We start from the raw sequence: 16,823 nt of genomic DNA on the forward strand, positions 1-16,823 counted from the left end.
CCTACTGTCTCTGTCTGAAATAATGGTTCGTGGGACTCCATGTAATCTAACGATCTCCTTGAGATACAACTGAGCTAGCTGTTCCATGGAGTAGGATATCCTGATAGCTAAGAAGTGGGTTGATTTAGTCAACCTGTTGACTATTACCCAGATGGTATCAAAACCATTCGTGGTTCTGGGTAATCCCACTATGAAGTCCATAGAAATGTCTTCCCACTTCCATTCCGGAATCTGAATAGGCTGCAAGACTCCTCCTGGTCGCTGATGTTCTGCCTTAACCCTCTGGCAGGTTAGGCAGGTGCTGACATATCGAGCGATGTCTCTCTTCATCCCAGGCCACCAAAAACGTTTCTTCAAGTCCTGGTACATTTTGGTGGAGCCAGGATGCATCGCGTAAGGAGTCTTGTGAGCCTCGTCTAGGATTTTCTTCTGTAGTTCCTCTTGATCTGGAACACATAGCCTGTCGCCGAAATAGAGTACCCCGCTATCTGATATTCTGAACTCTCCACTTTTTGATTCTGCTAAACCTTGCTTGATTCTCTGAATTTTGAGATCCTGTTCCTGAGCTGTCTGGATGTCACCAAGCAAGGTAGACTCTAATGTCATAGTAGAGAGCTATCTGACTATGAGTTCGAGACCGAAATCTGTGATCTCTTTCTGTAGGGGTGGTGACATGGCTGCTAGAGATAATAAGGTAGCACTGGACTTTCTGCTAAGTGCATCTGCTACCCTATTTGCTTTTCCTGGGTGGTAGAGGATGTCTATGTCATAGTCTTTGACCAGCTCTAGCCATCTGCGCTGTCGCATATTCAGATCCTTCTGAGTGAAGAAGTACTTCAGACTCTGATGATCTGTATACACTCTGCACTGAGCTCCATACAAGTAATGTCTCCAAATCTTGAGAGCGAACACTACTGCTGCAAGCTCAAGGTTATGAGTAGGATAGTTCTTCTCATAATCCTTGAGTTGTCTAGAGGCATAGGCGATTACCTTGCCATCTTGCATCAGCACTGCTCCTAGTCCCAACTTAGAGGCATCACTATAAATATCAAAGCTGTCTGCATTCTCTGGTAGAGTCAGAATAGGTGTACTGGTCAATCTCCTTTTTAGTTCACTGAAACTGTTCTCACAATCCTCTGTCCACTGATACTTTCTGTTCTTTCTGGTAAGAGCTGTCAGTGGGGAGGCTATCCTGGAGAAGTCCTCTACGAATTTTCTGTAATAGCCTGCTAATCCCAGAAAGCTTCTGATCTCGCTAGCGTTCTTGGGTCTCTTCCAATTGCTCACAGCTTCTATCATACTGGGGTCTACCATAATACCATCCTTTGAGATGATATGGCCCAGGAAGGATGCCTGATCTAACTAAAATTCACTTTTCATGAACTTGGCGTACAGCTGGTTCTGCTGAAGGGTCTGCAATACTATTTTCATGTGCTCTGCGTGTTCTTCCTGAGTTCTGGAATAGATAAGAATGTCATCGATGAACACGATAACGAACTTATCTAAATATTCCCTGAATACTCTGTTCATGAGATCCATGAAGGTAGCTAGAGCATTTGTCACGCCAAAGGGCATGACTACGAACTCGTAATGTTCGTATCTGGTCCTGAATGCTGTCTTGGGTATATCCCCTTCTTTGACTTTCACCTGATGATAACCTGATCTGAGGTCTATTTTAGAGAACACTGCTGCTCCCTTTAGCTGATCAAATAGGTCATCTATTCTGGGAAGAGGATACCTGTTCTTGATTGTGACTTGATTCAGTGCCCGGTAGTCTATACACAAGCGCATGCTCCCGTCTTTCTTCTTCACGAACAATACAGGTGCTCCCCATGGTGAGTGACTAGGACGGATTAAGCCCTTGTCAAGCAGCTCCTGTAATTGCTCATGAAGTTCTTTCAATTCTGCTGGGGCCATGCGATAAGGCGCTTTGGAAATAGGATTTGTACCGGGAATGAGCTCTATCTCAAATTCTATCTCCCTGTCTGGTGCTAAGCCTGGTAACTCTTCAGGGAAGATTGCTGGGTAGTCACATACGACTCGGACCTCTGCTAGCTGTCGGTCCTTGTCCTGACTGGTACTGACTACGTGTGCTAAAAATCCCGTACCTCCTGAATCCATTAACTTCTGTGCCTTCATAGCTGAGAGAAATTTCTTGGCTTTTCTCTTGGGTTCTCCGATAAACTCGAACTGTGCTTCTGCTTCAGGTTGGAATATGACTTTCTGCTTATGACACTCGATGGAGGCACCGTATCTGATCAAGAAGTCCATTCCGAAGATGACATCGTAGTTCGTCATATTTAGCACTATCAGATCACAAAAGAGTTCTCTGTTTGCTATAATGACTGGCACGGCTCTGAGCCAGTGCGTGGATGCCATAATTTCTCCTGACGATAGCGTTGTCAGAAACTGACTACTGAGTACCTCTGGGGGTATCGCTAATTTCTTTGCAAATGCCCTGGATATATATGAATGGGTTGCCCCAGTATCGAATAAGACAGTTGTACTTTGCTGTAAAATACTAATCTGACCTGTAACAACTGTCGAGGCATTTGCTACGTCCTCTCTGGTCAGTGAGTAGATCCGTGCATTTATCGTAGCTGGAGGGGCTTCTAGTCTGCCCTGGCTGATGTGTGGACCATCTAGAGCGGCCTGCATCTGATGTAACTAAGCTGGCTGGCCTCCATACTGAATCAGCTGGGGTAGAGGAAGACTAGTCTTGTTCGGGCACTGCTTAGCCATATGCCCTTCCTGTCCACACTCAAAGCATCCTCGTGTGCCATTACGACAAACTCCAGGATGGAATTTCACACAAGTAGAACACTTTGGATAACTGGGCTGCTTGCTGGCTGGTCCTCCTTTTGGATAACTCCCTGGTTTGCGCTTGTTGCTGGAGTTCCCTTTCCAGTTAGAGTCGTGGGAGCTGTGGCCCTGGTGTTTCTGAGTACCTGAGCCTCCTTGTCCCTTGGACTCTGAGAGAACTTGCTTCTGCTGCTTGATACTGTTCTGGTTGTAACGACCCAATTTTCCCTATTCTGAGTTTCAAACGTCCATAAAAATGTTTGAAAATACTGTTAAAATATTCTAGAGATTTTTAGAAATTTTTAGAGTATTTTTGCATAATTTTTGGAGGTCGTTTAGCATTTTTTCAAAACCAAAGAAGTTTAGGCAAAAAGCGTTGGAAGTGAGGTTTGAACCCGGGACCTCGGGTCGGACTGAACCAAGCCAAACCGGCTTGACCAGCTGGGATAAGAGATTTATGTTAATCTCATATAGAGTTAAATAAGGTTATAGTATAGTTGGGTTATATCCGAATACTTATAAAAGGAAATAAGTTTTGGGATTTTAAGGAAAACCAAACTTTTTCTCCCGAAAACCTAATCTCCTTCGCTCTTCTCCCTCGCGACGGCGCAAAGCTGCGGCGGAAACCTAGAGTGAGCTAGGGTTGGAGATTCCGGCGCCGGCGAGACTTGATTCCAGCCGTCCCTCATCCACGGTGGCTGTTCCCGACGGAGAGAAGCCCGAGAGCTCCGACACGCCGGAAAAGCTGCTACCCGAGCCCTAGAAGCCCTCCTTCCCTTCTTCTCGGTTGTAAGTCCAAGAAAGCAAGTAAGTACTACTCACCTGCGGTAGGAGTTGCTCCGAGCTTCGATTTGTTTTCCTTGCTTCGATTTTTGCCGTGCCGAGTAGTTCCGAGCTTCGATTGGTTTTCCTTGCTTCCATTGCAATTTGGATTTGGTTTTGAGGTTGTTGCCGTGAGCCTCAAATGGGAACAAAGGAAGGAAAGATGGTATAGGTTAGGGATTTTAGTTCCTTGCTTTGGAACCTGCTGTGACCGGATATGGTTGCTAGAAATATAGGTTCTTTTTTTTAGTTCAATTGCTACTGTAAAGATTGTTTAAGGAATGTTTAATTCCAAAGTTTTCTCCTTTGGAGTTTGCTGGAATTTTTGGTTTTCTTCCATAGCCGATGGAGAGCATGAAGATATGTTGTTATTACCTCTTTAGTTTCTAGTAGCAAATTTAATGATTTAGCGTGAAGAATTTATATACAAACATGTACAGAACTGAGCATGTGATTTTAGATTCAATTTCATTGCTATATGAGGAATAAGAACAATTTTATTAGATTTTTTTGTTTAGAGCTTTAGTTACTGCCGTGGCACTACAGATAGTTGCAACAAGTTTTGATTTCTGTTGCCTTGTGAGAGTATGAGTTTTCTTTACAACAAGTTTATACAGATTTTAAGCTTCAGTAAGTTTTAGTGATGATAAGCATGTGTACAGATTTAGCGTATTTTTGTGCATGAAGAATTTATATGCATGCTATCTTAAAGTATGTAGCTTGAGATTTATGTGCCATTTAATTTAAGCATGCAGAATTAGACTTTTCCATGCTACTACCATGTTTAGAAAGTCCAAGTTAGCTTTCTTTTGCTCTATTTTACAGCATGTTTAAGAAGTTGAGTAGCATTCTATGTCTGTATGTTTTTACAGCATGATTGGAAGCACTAAGTAGCATTCTTTGCCTAGTTTTACAGCATGTTTAGAAGCACTGAAGTAGCATTCTATGCCCTGTTTTTACAGCATGTTTAGAAGTATTAAAGTAGCATTCTTTGCCTATTTTTACAGCATGTTTAGAAGCCCTAAAGTAGCATTCTATGCCATGTTTTTATAGCATGATTAGTGAGATTAGATTAGCTTTCTTTGCTCTTATCGCAACATGTTTTAAAAGTTCAAACTAGCTCTCTTTTGCTCTATTCTAGAGCATGATTAGTAAGTTCAGATGTGCTTTCTTTTCCTTTATTTTATAGCATGCTTAGAGAGTTCAGATTTGCTTACCTTTGCTTTATTTTATAACATGCTTAGGGAGTTCAGATTGGCTTTCCTTTGCGTTATTTTTATATAGCATGCTTGGTTAGTTGTAATCCTATACTTGTTAGATACATCTAAAGGATTTTAATAAGCTCTAATAAAGGATTATGAGAAGTATGAGTAAAGGAAAAGACTAAAGTCTAGTTAAAAAGGAAGATAAAAAGTAAGTCAAGCAAGAGGCTAGTACCCGACATCCAAGAGCTTGTCGTTAAACAAATCCAGGTGACCATTTCCGAGGTCTTGGCCCTGGTAGACCGAGGTCTGCTCTTTTAGGATTGGTGGCTCGCAACCCCAACCTATTAGGGAACGCGCATGAGTTGGTACTAGGCCTGGGCCCAAGAAAAGAAAACCTAAGAAAGAAAAGAAAAGTTAAGTAAGAAGGAAGAAAGAAAAGAAAAGTTAAGTAAGAAGGAAGAAAGAAAGAAGAAGAAAGTAAAAGATAGAAATTAAAAGATTAATTTCTAATACAAGGATACAAGAAATGAAACAAGTTACATGCTTAGAATAAATAAGAATGGTTAGTTTCTTTAATTCTAAGTTTACATAGTTAGTTTCTTGTTATTCTGCTTGATACTGAGTATGATTTGTATCTAGTTCATTTTCTGTATACCATGAGCATATGCAGATAGTTTTAGTATTTCAGTTTCAGTACTTATGCATTTCATTTATGCATTTCGAGTTTTGTGAGATAGATTAGTACTTACTAAGCGTTTTCGCTTATAGATCTTGTTTTCTTTCCTCCTACTGCAGATAAAGGAAAAGCTAAGATATGAAGGGAGGCGATAGGGTGGTGGTGATGATGGATGTGTGTGGTGGCTGAACTATGGAGGGATCCAGAGGGGACTAGCAAGACTTATTCATTTAGAGTTTATGTCTAGTTCATTTTCCTTATTTCCATTATGAAATCATGAGTTTATGCTTGAGTTCGAAGTGCATTGTAGCTTGTTATGCTTTGTTCTGAGAGTTTTGAGTTTAATTCTTATTGCTAGTTTAGTTTTTGATTAGAATATGATTTATTAATGCGTGGTTGTGAAGAATATTGTGATCCAGCCGCATGTGGCTGTGTATATCTTTTATGTATTGTGGATTTGGTCACCGGTAGAGGGGAGACTCTGCCGAATTTTTCGGTGGGAACCCCTCTGAACTGTGATAAAATCTACCTGACTCTAATTATAGAGTCAGTGCCGCTAGGAGGGAAGTTATAGTTAGGTAACAATCTCCCTTAGAGAGTAGTAGTAAGAAAGGGTGGTTGTTACAGTTGGTATCAGAGCAGTGTTCCATTCTCCAGCATCACACACACATCAGCATCATCCTCGCCGTCTCCAAGTAAGAATGTATTTAAATTCTTTCTTTATTCTGCTTTCCTTATTATCAACTGCAGTATAGAGTACTTGTTTTTTTTTGAGTACTAAAGTAAGATAGAAGATTTAGTTTCCCTTGTCTCTATTCGTATTTATGTATGATTAGAAGGGTTAAAGTAAGATATCAAGCCTTTACCTTGAATAAATAGATGGCAAGAAGAGGACGTCCCCGTGCTACTGACACTGAGGAACCAGCTCAAGAGAATGAAGTGCCTAGAGCAACTGAGCCCAACCTTTCTGAAGTGGTTGCTCAGCTCCAGAGGCAAGTAGCAGAGCAGCAGTAAGTGATTGCCAATCTGATGGCAAACCAGCAAGCAGTTCCTCCCCCTCCTCCAGTTGTCACTGCAGAGACCCCAGTGGTAACTGAGACTCCACCAGCTACTCAGGGAACCGTCACAGCACCCCAGAGACAAGAAGCATACCTCATCCAGTGGCTGAAGCTGAAACCAGAAAGCTTTTCAGGCACGACTGAGCCCTGGGATGCCCAGGCTTGGTTTAAAACACTGGAGAGCACTATAGAGCTTCTTGACTGGCCAGAAGTCGAGAAGGTCAAGTGTGCCTCTCTCTGCCTGTCAGGAGATGCTCGTATGTAGTGGGAGAGGATAAAGACCAAGAGAGCAGCCGATCAGATGAGCTGAGCAGATTTTCAGTTAGAGTTCTATGAAGAGTTCTATCACCAACAAGCACTATGAGGGGTTTATAGAGTTCAAGCCAGCCAAGGTAGAAGACAAGACAGTAGGGAGCCCGGAGCCCCAGTCAAGTAAGTGCAGAAGAATAGAAAGAAGGTAAGAAAGAGGGGGTTCGGTGGTCTGTGAATATCCCGAGGTATTCCCAGCAGATCTACCTGGACTACCTCCCAATAAATGAATGGATTTGAGATTGAATTGGTTCCTAGAACCGGTCCAATTTCAAAAGCTCCGTATCGCATGTCTCTAGTAGAGCTGAAGGAGTTACAAGAACAACTACAGGAGTTATTTGACAAAGGCTCCATTCGCCCTAGTCATTCACTCCGGGGAGCTCCAGAGTTGTTCGTTAAGAAGAAAGACGGATCCGTGCTAATGTGCATAGATTTCAGAGCGCTAAGAAAAGTAGCAGTTAAGGACAAGTACCCCCTTCCCAGGATCGATGACTTATTTGATCAGTTAAGAGGAGCAACGGTGTTCTCGAAGATAGACCTGCACTCTGGGTACCATCAGCTGAAAGTGAAAGAAAGAGATATACCCAGAACGGCATTCAGAACCAGATATGGACACTACGAGTTTGTAGTTATGCTATTTGGAGTGACCAATGCACCTGCGGTCTTCATGGACCTAATGAACAGAGTGTTCAGAGAATATCTTGACAAATTTGTCATTGTATTCATCGATGATACTCTGGTCTATTCAAGGACCCCAGAGGAGCATGACACGCACTTGAGGATAGTACTGCAGACTCTTCAGCAGAAGCAGCTTTATGCTAAATTCTCAAAGTGCGAGTTCTGGTTAAATCAGGTGGCGTTTTTAGGTCACATTATCTCTAAAGAAGGTATTCAAGTGGATCCAGCCAAAGTGGAAGCGGTCAACAACTGGAGTAGACCCAAGAACGTCAGAGAGATCAGGAGCTTCCTTGGTTTAGCAGGGTACTACAGGAAGTTCGTGGAGGATTTTTCCAGGATAGCCTCTCCACTAACAGCCCTCACCAGAAAGAACAAGAGATTCGAATGGTCAGACAAATGTGAGCAGAGCTTCCAAGAGCTAAAGAAGAGATTGATCAGTGCTCCCATTCTGACTGTTCCACAAAGCGACAAGAGTTTCGACATCTACAGCGATGCTTCCAAGATGGGCTTAGGAGCTGTACTCATGCAAGAAGGAAAAGTCATAGCTTATGCTTCCAGACAACTCAAAGACTATGAGAAGAACTACCCTACTCATGATCTCGAGCTGGCAGCTGTAGTTTTTGCACTTAAACTCTGGCGACATTATTTGTATGGAGTCCAGTGTAGAATTTTCACAGATCATCAGAGTCTTAAGTACTTCTTCACTCAGAAGGACTTAAACATGAGACAGCGTAGGTGGTTGGAGTTGGTCAAAGATTATGACTGTGAAATTCTCTACCACCCAGGCAAAGCTAACAAAGTGGCGGATGCACTCAGCAGAAAATCTAGTGCATCACTGATGTCTTTGTCATCACTAGCCCTGCCACTGCAGAAGGAGTTGTCAGATTTTGGGCTTGAAATTATCGAAGGACAGCTCTCTACATTGACCTTAGAGTCTACACTGCTTGTGGAGATGCAGAGAAAGCAAAGTGAAGATCCGGACATCCAGAAGATCAAGCAAGGGATACAGAAAGAAGACAACTCAGAGTTTAGAGTGACAGATAGCGGAATTCTTTATCAGGGGAGTCGCATTTGCGTGCCCAATGATGAGGAACTGAGAAAGAAGATCTTAGAGGAAGCTCACAGTACACCATATTCCATGCATCCTGGTTCTTCCAAGATGTACCAAGATGTGAAACAGAGGTTTTGGTGGTCAGGACTCAAAAGAGATGTAGCTAAGTATGTCAGTACCTGCTTGACATGCCAGAGAGTCAAAGCAGAACACCAGAGACCAGGAGGAGTTCTCCAGCCTCTTCCAATACCAGAATGGAAATGGGAAGACATTTCCATGGACTTCATAACAGGTCTTCCAAGAACCACCAGTGGATATGATGCGATATGGGTAATAGTAGACCGATTGACCAAGTCTGCTCACTTCCTAGCCATCAAGGTGTCCCACTCCATAGAGCAGTTGGCCCAGCTATATGTTAAAGAGGTAGTCAGACTTCATGGAGTTCCTAAATCTATCGTTTCTGATAGAGATGGGCGCTTCACCTCACACTTTTGGGAGTGCGTTCAGAATGCACTAGGCACCAAACTCAAGTTCAGCACAACTTTCCATCCACAGACTGATGGACAGACAGAGCGAGTGAATCAGATTTTAGAAGACATGCTCAGAGCTTGTGCGCTAGATTTCAAAGGAAGTTGGTGCAAGTATTTGTGCTTAGCTGAATTCGCTTACAACAATAGCTATCAGGCTACCATTAAGATGGCACCTTATGAGGCACTATATAGCAGGAAATGCAGATCACCCATATGCTGGCAAGAAGCAGGAGAGAGAAAAGAGATAGAAGCAGAGTTGGGCATTCAGACAAAGGTGATAGATGAGACTACTCAAGCAATCCAGAAAATCAGACAGAGAATTGAGACTGCCCAGAGCAGACAAAAGAGTTATGCTGACACACGCCGTACGCCATTGGAATTCCAAGTAGGAGATTCAGTTTTCCTCAAGGTCGCTCCTATGAAGGGAGTGATGAGATTTGGCAAGAAGGGCAAATTAAGTCCTCGCTATGTAGGACCTTACCTGATCATAGAGAGGATTGGGAAAGTAGCTTACAGGCTGGACTTACCACAAGACATGTCAGCAATACACAATGTGTTTCATGTCTCCATGCTAAGGAAGTGTCTCCATGACCCGAGCCAAGTGATTCAGCCTCAGTCAATGCAGATCCAAGAGGATCTTAGTTATGAGAGCAGACCTACACAGATAGTGGACAGAGCAGTCAAGAGATTGAGAAACAAAGAAGTACCACTAGTGAAGGTCGTCTGGTAGAACCAGAAGCACGAGGAAATCACTTGAGAGCGGGAGGATAGTATGAGACAGAAGTATCCAGAGCTATTCTAAGTTCGAGGACGAACTTTTTATAAGGTATGGGGGATTGTAACGACCCAATTTTCCCTATTCTGAGTTTCAAACGTCCATAAAAATGTTTGAAAATACTGTTAAAATATTCTAGAGATTTTTAGAAATTTTTAGAGTATTTTTGTGTAATTTTTGGAGGTCGTTTAGCATTTTTTCAAAACCAAAGAAGTTTAGGCAAAAAGCGTTGGAAGTGAGGTTTGAACCCGGGACCTCGGGTCGGACTGAACCAAGACAAACCGGCTTGACCAGCTGGGATAAGAGATTTATGTTAATCTCATATAGAGTTAAATAAGGTTATAGTATAGTTGGGTTATATCCGAATACTTATAAAAGGAAATAAGTTTTGGGATTTTAAGGAAAACCGAACTTTTTCTCCCGAAAACCTAATCTCCTTCGCTCTTCTCCCTCGCGACGGCGCAAAGCTGCGGCGGAAACCTAGAGCGAGCTAGGGTTGGAGATTCCGGCGCCGGCGAGACTTGATTCCAGCCGTCCCTCATCCACGGTGGCTGTTCCCGACGGAGAGAAGTCCGAGAGCTCCGAGAACACGCCGGAAAAGCTGCTACCCGAGCCCTAGAAGCCCTCCTTCCCTTCTTCTCGGTTGTAAATCCAAGAAAGCAAGTAAGTACTACTCACCTGCGATAGGAGTTGCTCCGAGCTTCGATTTGTTTTCCTTGCTTCGGTTTTTTCCGTGCCGAGTAGTTCCGAGCTTCGATTGGTTTTCCTTGCTTCCATTGCAATTCGGATTTGGTTTTGAGGTTGTTGCCGTGAGCCTCAAATGGGAACAAAGGAAGGAAAGATGGTATAGGTTAGGGATTTTAGTTCCTTGCTTTGGAACCTGCTGTGACCGGATATGGTTGCTAGAAATATAGGTTCTTTTTTTTAGTTCAATTGCTACTGTAAAGATTGTTTAAGGAATGTTTAATTCCAAAGTTTTCTCCTTTGGAGTTTGCTGGAATTTTTGGTTTTCTTCCATAGCCGATGGAGAGCATGAAGATATGTTGTTATTACCTCTTTAGTTTCTAGTAGCAAATTTAATGATTTAGCGTGAAGAATTTATATACAAACATGTACAGAACTGAGCATGTGATTTTAGATTCAATTTCATTGCTATATGAGGAATAAGAACAATTTTATTAGATTGTTTTGTTTAGAGCTTTAGTTACTGCCGTGGCACTACAGATAGTTGCAACAAGTTTTGATTTCTGTTGCCTTGTGAGAGTATATGTTTTCTTTACAACAAGTTTATACAGATTTTAAGCTTCAGTAAGTTTTAGTGATGATAAGCATGTGTACAGATTTAGCGTATTTTTGTGCATGACGAATTTATATGCTTGCTATCTTAAAGTATGTAGCTTGAGATTTATGTGCCATTTAATTTAAGCATGCAGAATTAGACTTTTCCATGCTACTACCATGTTTAGAAAGTCCAAGTTAGCTTTCTTTTGCTCTATTTTACAGCATGTTTAAGAAGTTGAGTAGCATTCTATGTCTGTATGTTTTTACAGCATGATTGGAAGCACTAAGTAGCATTCTTTGCCTAGTTTTACAGCATGTTTAGAAGCACTGAAGTAGCATTCTATGCCCTGTTTTTACAGCATGTTTAGAAGTATTAAAGTAGCATTCTTTGCCTATTTTTACAGCATGTTTAGAAGCCCTAAAGTAGCATTCTATGCCATGTTTTTATAGCATGATTAGTGAGATTAGATTAGCTTTCTTTGCTCTTATCGCAACATGTTTTAAAAGTTCAAACTAGCTTTCTTTTGCTCTATTCTAGAGCATGATTAGTAAGTTCAGATGTGCTTTCTTTTCCTTTATTTTATAGCATGCTTAGAGAGTTCAGATTTGCTTACCTTTGCTTTATTTTATAACATGCTTAGGGAGTTCAGATTGGCTTTCCTTTGTGTTATTTTTATATAGCATGCTTGGTTAGTTGTAATCCTATACTTGTTAGATACATCTAAAGGATTTTAATAAGCTCTAATAAAGGATTATGAGAAGTATGAGTAAAGGAAAAGACTAAAGTCTAGTTAAAAAGGAAGATAAAAAGTAAGTCAAGCAAGAGGCTAGTACCCGACATCCAAGAGCTTGTCGTTAAACAAATCCAGGTGACCATTTCCGAGGTCTTGGCCCTGGTAGACCGAGGTCTGCTCTTTTAGGATTGGTGGCTCGCAACCCCAACCTATTAGGGAACGCGCATGAGTTGGTACTAGGCCTGGGCCCAAGAAAAGAAAACCTAAGAAAGAAAAGAAAAGTTAAGTAAGAAGGAAGAAAGAAAAGAAAAGTTAAGTAAGAAGGAAGAAAGAAAGAAGAAGAAAGTAAAAGATAGAAATTAAAAGATTAATTTCTAATACAAGGATACAAGAAATGAAACAAGTTACATGCTTAGAATAAATAAGAATGGTTAGTTTCTTTAATTCTAAGTTTACATAGTTAGTTTCTTGTTAGTCTGCTTGATACTGAGTATGATTTGTATCTAGTTCATTTTCTGTATACCATGAGCATATGCAGATAGTTTTAGTATTTCAGTTTCAGTACTTATGCATTTCATTTATGCATTTCGAGTTTTGTGAGATAGATTAGTACTTACTAAGTGTTTTTGTCACGCCCCCAAAGGAGTCCCTGCCAGACAAAAATCCGACAGCATCTCCCCTGTACCGGTGACAATATGAAGCATCACTACAAACAAAATATACATCAGCCACATGCGGCTGGAATATTTATATACATAACCACGCAGTTATAATAACAGCCCACACGGCTGGAATGAAACAATCACAACCACGCAGTTATATATAAAACAGCCCACACGGCTGTACAAAACAAACCAACACAGCGGAAAAACGAAAACGGAAAGCCCACACAAGACAAATAGATACAATGCATGCCGGCACGGCTTAAACACAAATACAACACCAAAAGAATAAAATAGTCACATGGCTAAACACAAATACAATGCCACGAATAAGAAAGGAATATACAATAGAAAACGAACACAGTCTTCGGATGTGACGTGGGACCCGGCAGACAGGATACTCCGAGCGACACTCCAACCATCTACCTGAAAACATAAATGTATACATGCGGTGGTGAGTATAGGTAACTCAGCGGGTAATAGAAAAGATAGTGCATGGTCCATAAACAAAACATGGAGATCAAAAGTATACAGTCTCAGTAGGGAATATGAACATGGTCATACTATCATAATCAATGCATCTGAACATACCTGACATAATAACCTGACATAAACTGTACAAAGCACAACTAACATAATGATAGATACAAACCCAATCTGGAATCGACCCATGGTACAATGATCAGTAAACTCACCGGATCTGCAACAGATATACCCGTGACACCTGTGCAATATAAGTACGACTGCATATACATGTAAAATAAATGACATGTATGCAACATGGCAACCAAGTGCAACAATCATATCTCAAACAAGTGCAACAACGACAATCACATGCAACTAGTAACTACTAGGCATGTATGCAAATGCAGATGCACCGCGCATCAAATGCAAGAATAATAACTGCGTATGCATGCTCCATGGTCACCCCCGCCACCTCTCCAGACACCACGACCCCTGTATGGCCGAGAGGCTTGGGTCTGTGACGACTGTACTACCCTCCAGCCCACTATATAGTGGTCGAGGCGGACAGTCCGCTAATAGCTATCTAGCTAAATAGCATCAGGGTCCCTGACTGCTCACAACGCCGGATCTCACTAAACCTCGTGACCGGGTGGCACGACAGGACTAGCAGCAACTGCTCTAGCTACCACTACCCATGAGTGGCCGAGTGTGCGGCGCTAAACCAAACCAACTGATGACTCTCTCACCACAAGGGAGACAATGGTCATCAGATGCAATGAATGATGAACATGATATATATATATAATCATCATCCATGCAACAACCCCAAACCTCATAAATACCTCCAACATGAGTATAATCGTCATGATACCTCCACATATCCCACCGAACATATGTACCCACTACACATGTAGAAGTAACCAAAACGCCAATAATCCCACCGGACACATGTACACAAAAATATAAGTACAATCAACATGTATCCTCCAATAAAAATACAACGGACATGTGTATATACTCCGAACATACAATCAACACAACTCCTCCAAAAGTACATGACAAATACGTATGTACACACCACATGTAAATGTACGGTCAACAAGATAACTCCTATGACACATACCCATCTATGTACAGTCCACATCATACACCCAATCAGCATGGTAATACCAACAACCCGACAATCCCTACAAGGCATACTCTACACGTGTAATCACAACAGAGTAGATATCAAAAGTAGAGACGGTATATGAATTAAATGGAACACCTCAAAGATCAAGCATAAGTCTCTAGCAGGAAGTCAACAAACCGATATGATATAAGGTAAAGCAGTCTAATCCATCGGATAACAACCATGCACTAAGTACAAGAAAATCTACATAGAGGTAAAGGAAGAAATACCCGCCTTAATTTGTCGACCGTGTCCAGAATAAATCCCACGTCGTGATGATCATCCCATATCAAAGTCCTGCATAAATCAATATTTACATATTTTATTTAGCTAAATTCACATGAATTAAAATAGCTAAATAAAATCCCTACTCAACTAGGATAACTCCACTCAAATCTGATCTCCGATAAATCCTCCAAAGAATCCTCAATCTAACTCACATAATTCATCATCAATCCAACACTAATCTAAACTCATCAAAAATCCTTCTAAATCCACAAATCAATCCAAGATTCAATCCAAATCAATATATCAAAGTTGAATTCTAATTCCTTAACCATGAATCAACTTCACACAATTCATCCATTTCAACTAATCTACACAGATTACAACAATCTATCATCAACAATCTATGTTAACCCAATACCATCATCAACAATCTATGTTAACCCAATACCATCATCAACAATCTATCATCAACAATCCATGTAGAATGCTTAATCTAATCCAATATGAAATACCTCATTGATACATCACTTACCTTGGAAGGTTGTAGCTGATCCACACTCACAGCTCCCACCATAACCCTGCCAACAGCTACCAAAGCATTCATACATCAATCCTTCCAAAAATTTGTCCAAGAAGCAAAAATACAACAATGTATCTACTGAATCCTACAACCGGAATCACACTCACCTCAATTGATCCCAAATCAAGCTGCTGTTCACCACCCGGATCAAGGAGGGATCAGAATTCAACCAAACAATACATCACTAACTCATTTCCAACAACAACTATGCACCTTACCTCTTCACCCGAGAGCTACCAAAGACCCCAGCCACAAGAATTGGAGAAGAAGAAGTTCTTCTCAAGGAAGATCCATCACTAGGTTTATCCGAAGCATCCTCCTAGACCAGAACAGAGAGAGCACCATAAACGCATAAAAAATCCTTGAATTCATAGAATCTCTCGACCAAGCCTTACCTCAATCAATCCCTACAGCTGGTGTCGTGCGATCCACAACTACTGCAACGAGGAACCGAAACTAGGGCTCCGATTCTTGCTCTTGGCCAAGATCAAGTTGTGCTGAGGCGGCACCTTGGATCAAGAAGAAGGTTGTAGACCCGAAGCTAGGGCTCAGGAAGCGGTGGCCAGCACCAGCTGCTCATGGATGTCCGGCAATGGCTAATCGGAGCGGCACGGGGTCGGCATCGCGGGTTAGGGGAGGAATCGCCAGGGAGAGGGAGGAGAGGATCGAGCCGCCTAGTAGCCAAGAGAGCTTGGCATCGGAGAGGCACGCAGAGGAAAGGTCGCTGCCGGCGGTGAACTCGCGGTGGTCGGCGATCGGGCAAGGAGGAATCGCCGGAGAGGGGTTTCGGGCAGAGAGAATCGGGGAGAAGAATAAGGATCGGGGGAAAAATTAACGAAATCCGAAATTTAAACCTAGGTTTTATTAATTAAAACCTAAGTCCATTCCCAAATCAACTCCCACTTAAATGGGTATTCCAAAACAAGTATTCACTGTACCCCGAATCCATCCCATCAAAATGGATCATACGGACTCCGTTTAAATCCCGAAAAATTTCTAAAAATTCTGAAAAAATCCAATAAGATTTTTCGTCCAATAATAATTATTATTTAATTTTACGGTATCTTACATTCTCCCCCACTAATAAAAATTTGGTCCCCAAATTTACTGGTCAACTCAGGGATCCTCATCCAAGGGTAACATCCAAACAGTATCCTCATCCGCTACCTCGTCATAACATCATAAACATATCTCCAAGCATGACAATCCACCCCCAAGTGAATAGTGATGACTCTGTGAGCTATGAGCTCACTCTGCTCCTGTTACTCCCACTCTGCAATCTAGCCAACTGTGAATAAATCAAACCCCTCTAAAATCCAAAATCCACTATCCACAAATCCTCCAACATCTGTACAAAACACGCAGACTATCCATCAGTCTAAGGGTGAAAATCCATACTATAGTAAAGCTCCAATCCCAAAATCTGTTGTAACCAAAGTCAAAACCAGGATGTGAAATCGCAGATCTCCATCCAAAACCATACTCAGAGATACATCATCCAGTCTGATAATCCCTCTAGAGTATAATCCTACTACTCAATCCAAAATAATCCGCCTTACTAATCGACAGCTAGGGATCCAAGTTGTCATCCAATAATGACTACCCAAACTATTATATCCTCTCCATGTCCTGGATAATCCCATAACAAAATCCATCATAATATGCTCCCAACTCCACTCTAGTATCCAAATCAATGGAGACAATCCCATAACATAATAATCCTGAAAATAATCCTGATGGTCTCCGACGTTCAGCCTCGCTGATACACTAAACATCAAGCTACAAATCCACGATGT

At 41.7% G+C, this 16,823-nt stretch overlaps 1 long non-coding RNA gene across 2 annotated transcripts; it reads right to left on the reverse strand.

Moving 5' to 3' along the window:
* Positions 1 to 14,453: 14,453 nt before the first annotated feature.
* LOC121982774 lies at positions 14,454 to 15,875 on the reverse strand. Of its 2 annotated transcripts, none has more exons than XR_006112245.1 (5): positions 15,423 to 15,875; positions 15,246 to 15,346; positions 15,135 to 15,158; positions 14,980 to 15,035; positions 14,454 to 14,516 (listed from the first exon to the last, which is right to left on the reverse strand). It is a non-coding gene; the product is annotated as an uncharacterized LOC121982774 (long non-coding RNA). The 2 variants fall into 2 exon arrangements; XR_006112244.1 differs by having other exon boundaries at positions 14,980 to 15,025; positions 15,423 to 15,874.
* Between the last annotated feature and the right edge of the window lie 948 nt (positions 15,876 to 16,823).

The sequence above is a fragment of the Zingiber officinale genome, chromosome 5A (genome assembly GCF_018446385.1).
Source record: "Zingiber officinale cultivar Zhangliang chromosome 5A, Zo_v1.1, whole genome shotgun sequence".
Lineage (NCBI taxonomy): Eukaryota > Viridiplantae > Streptophyta > Magnoliopsida > Zingiberales > Zingiberaceae > Zingiber > Zingiber officinale.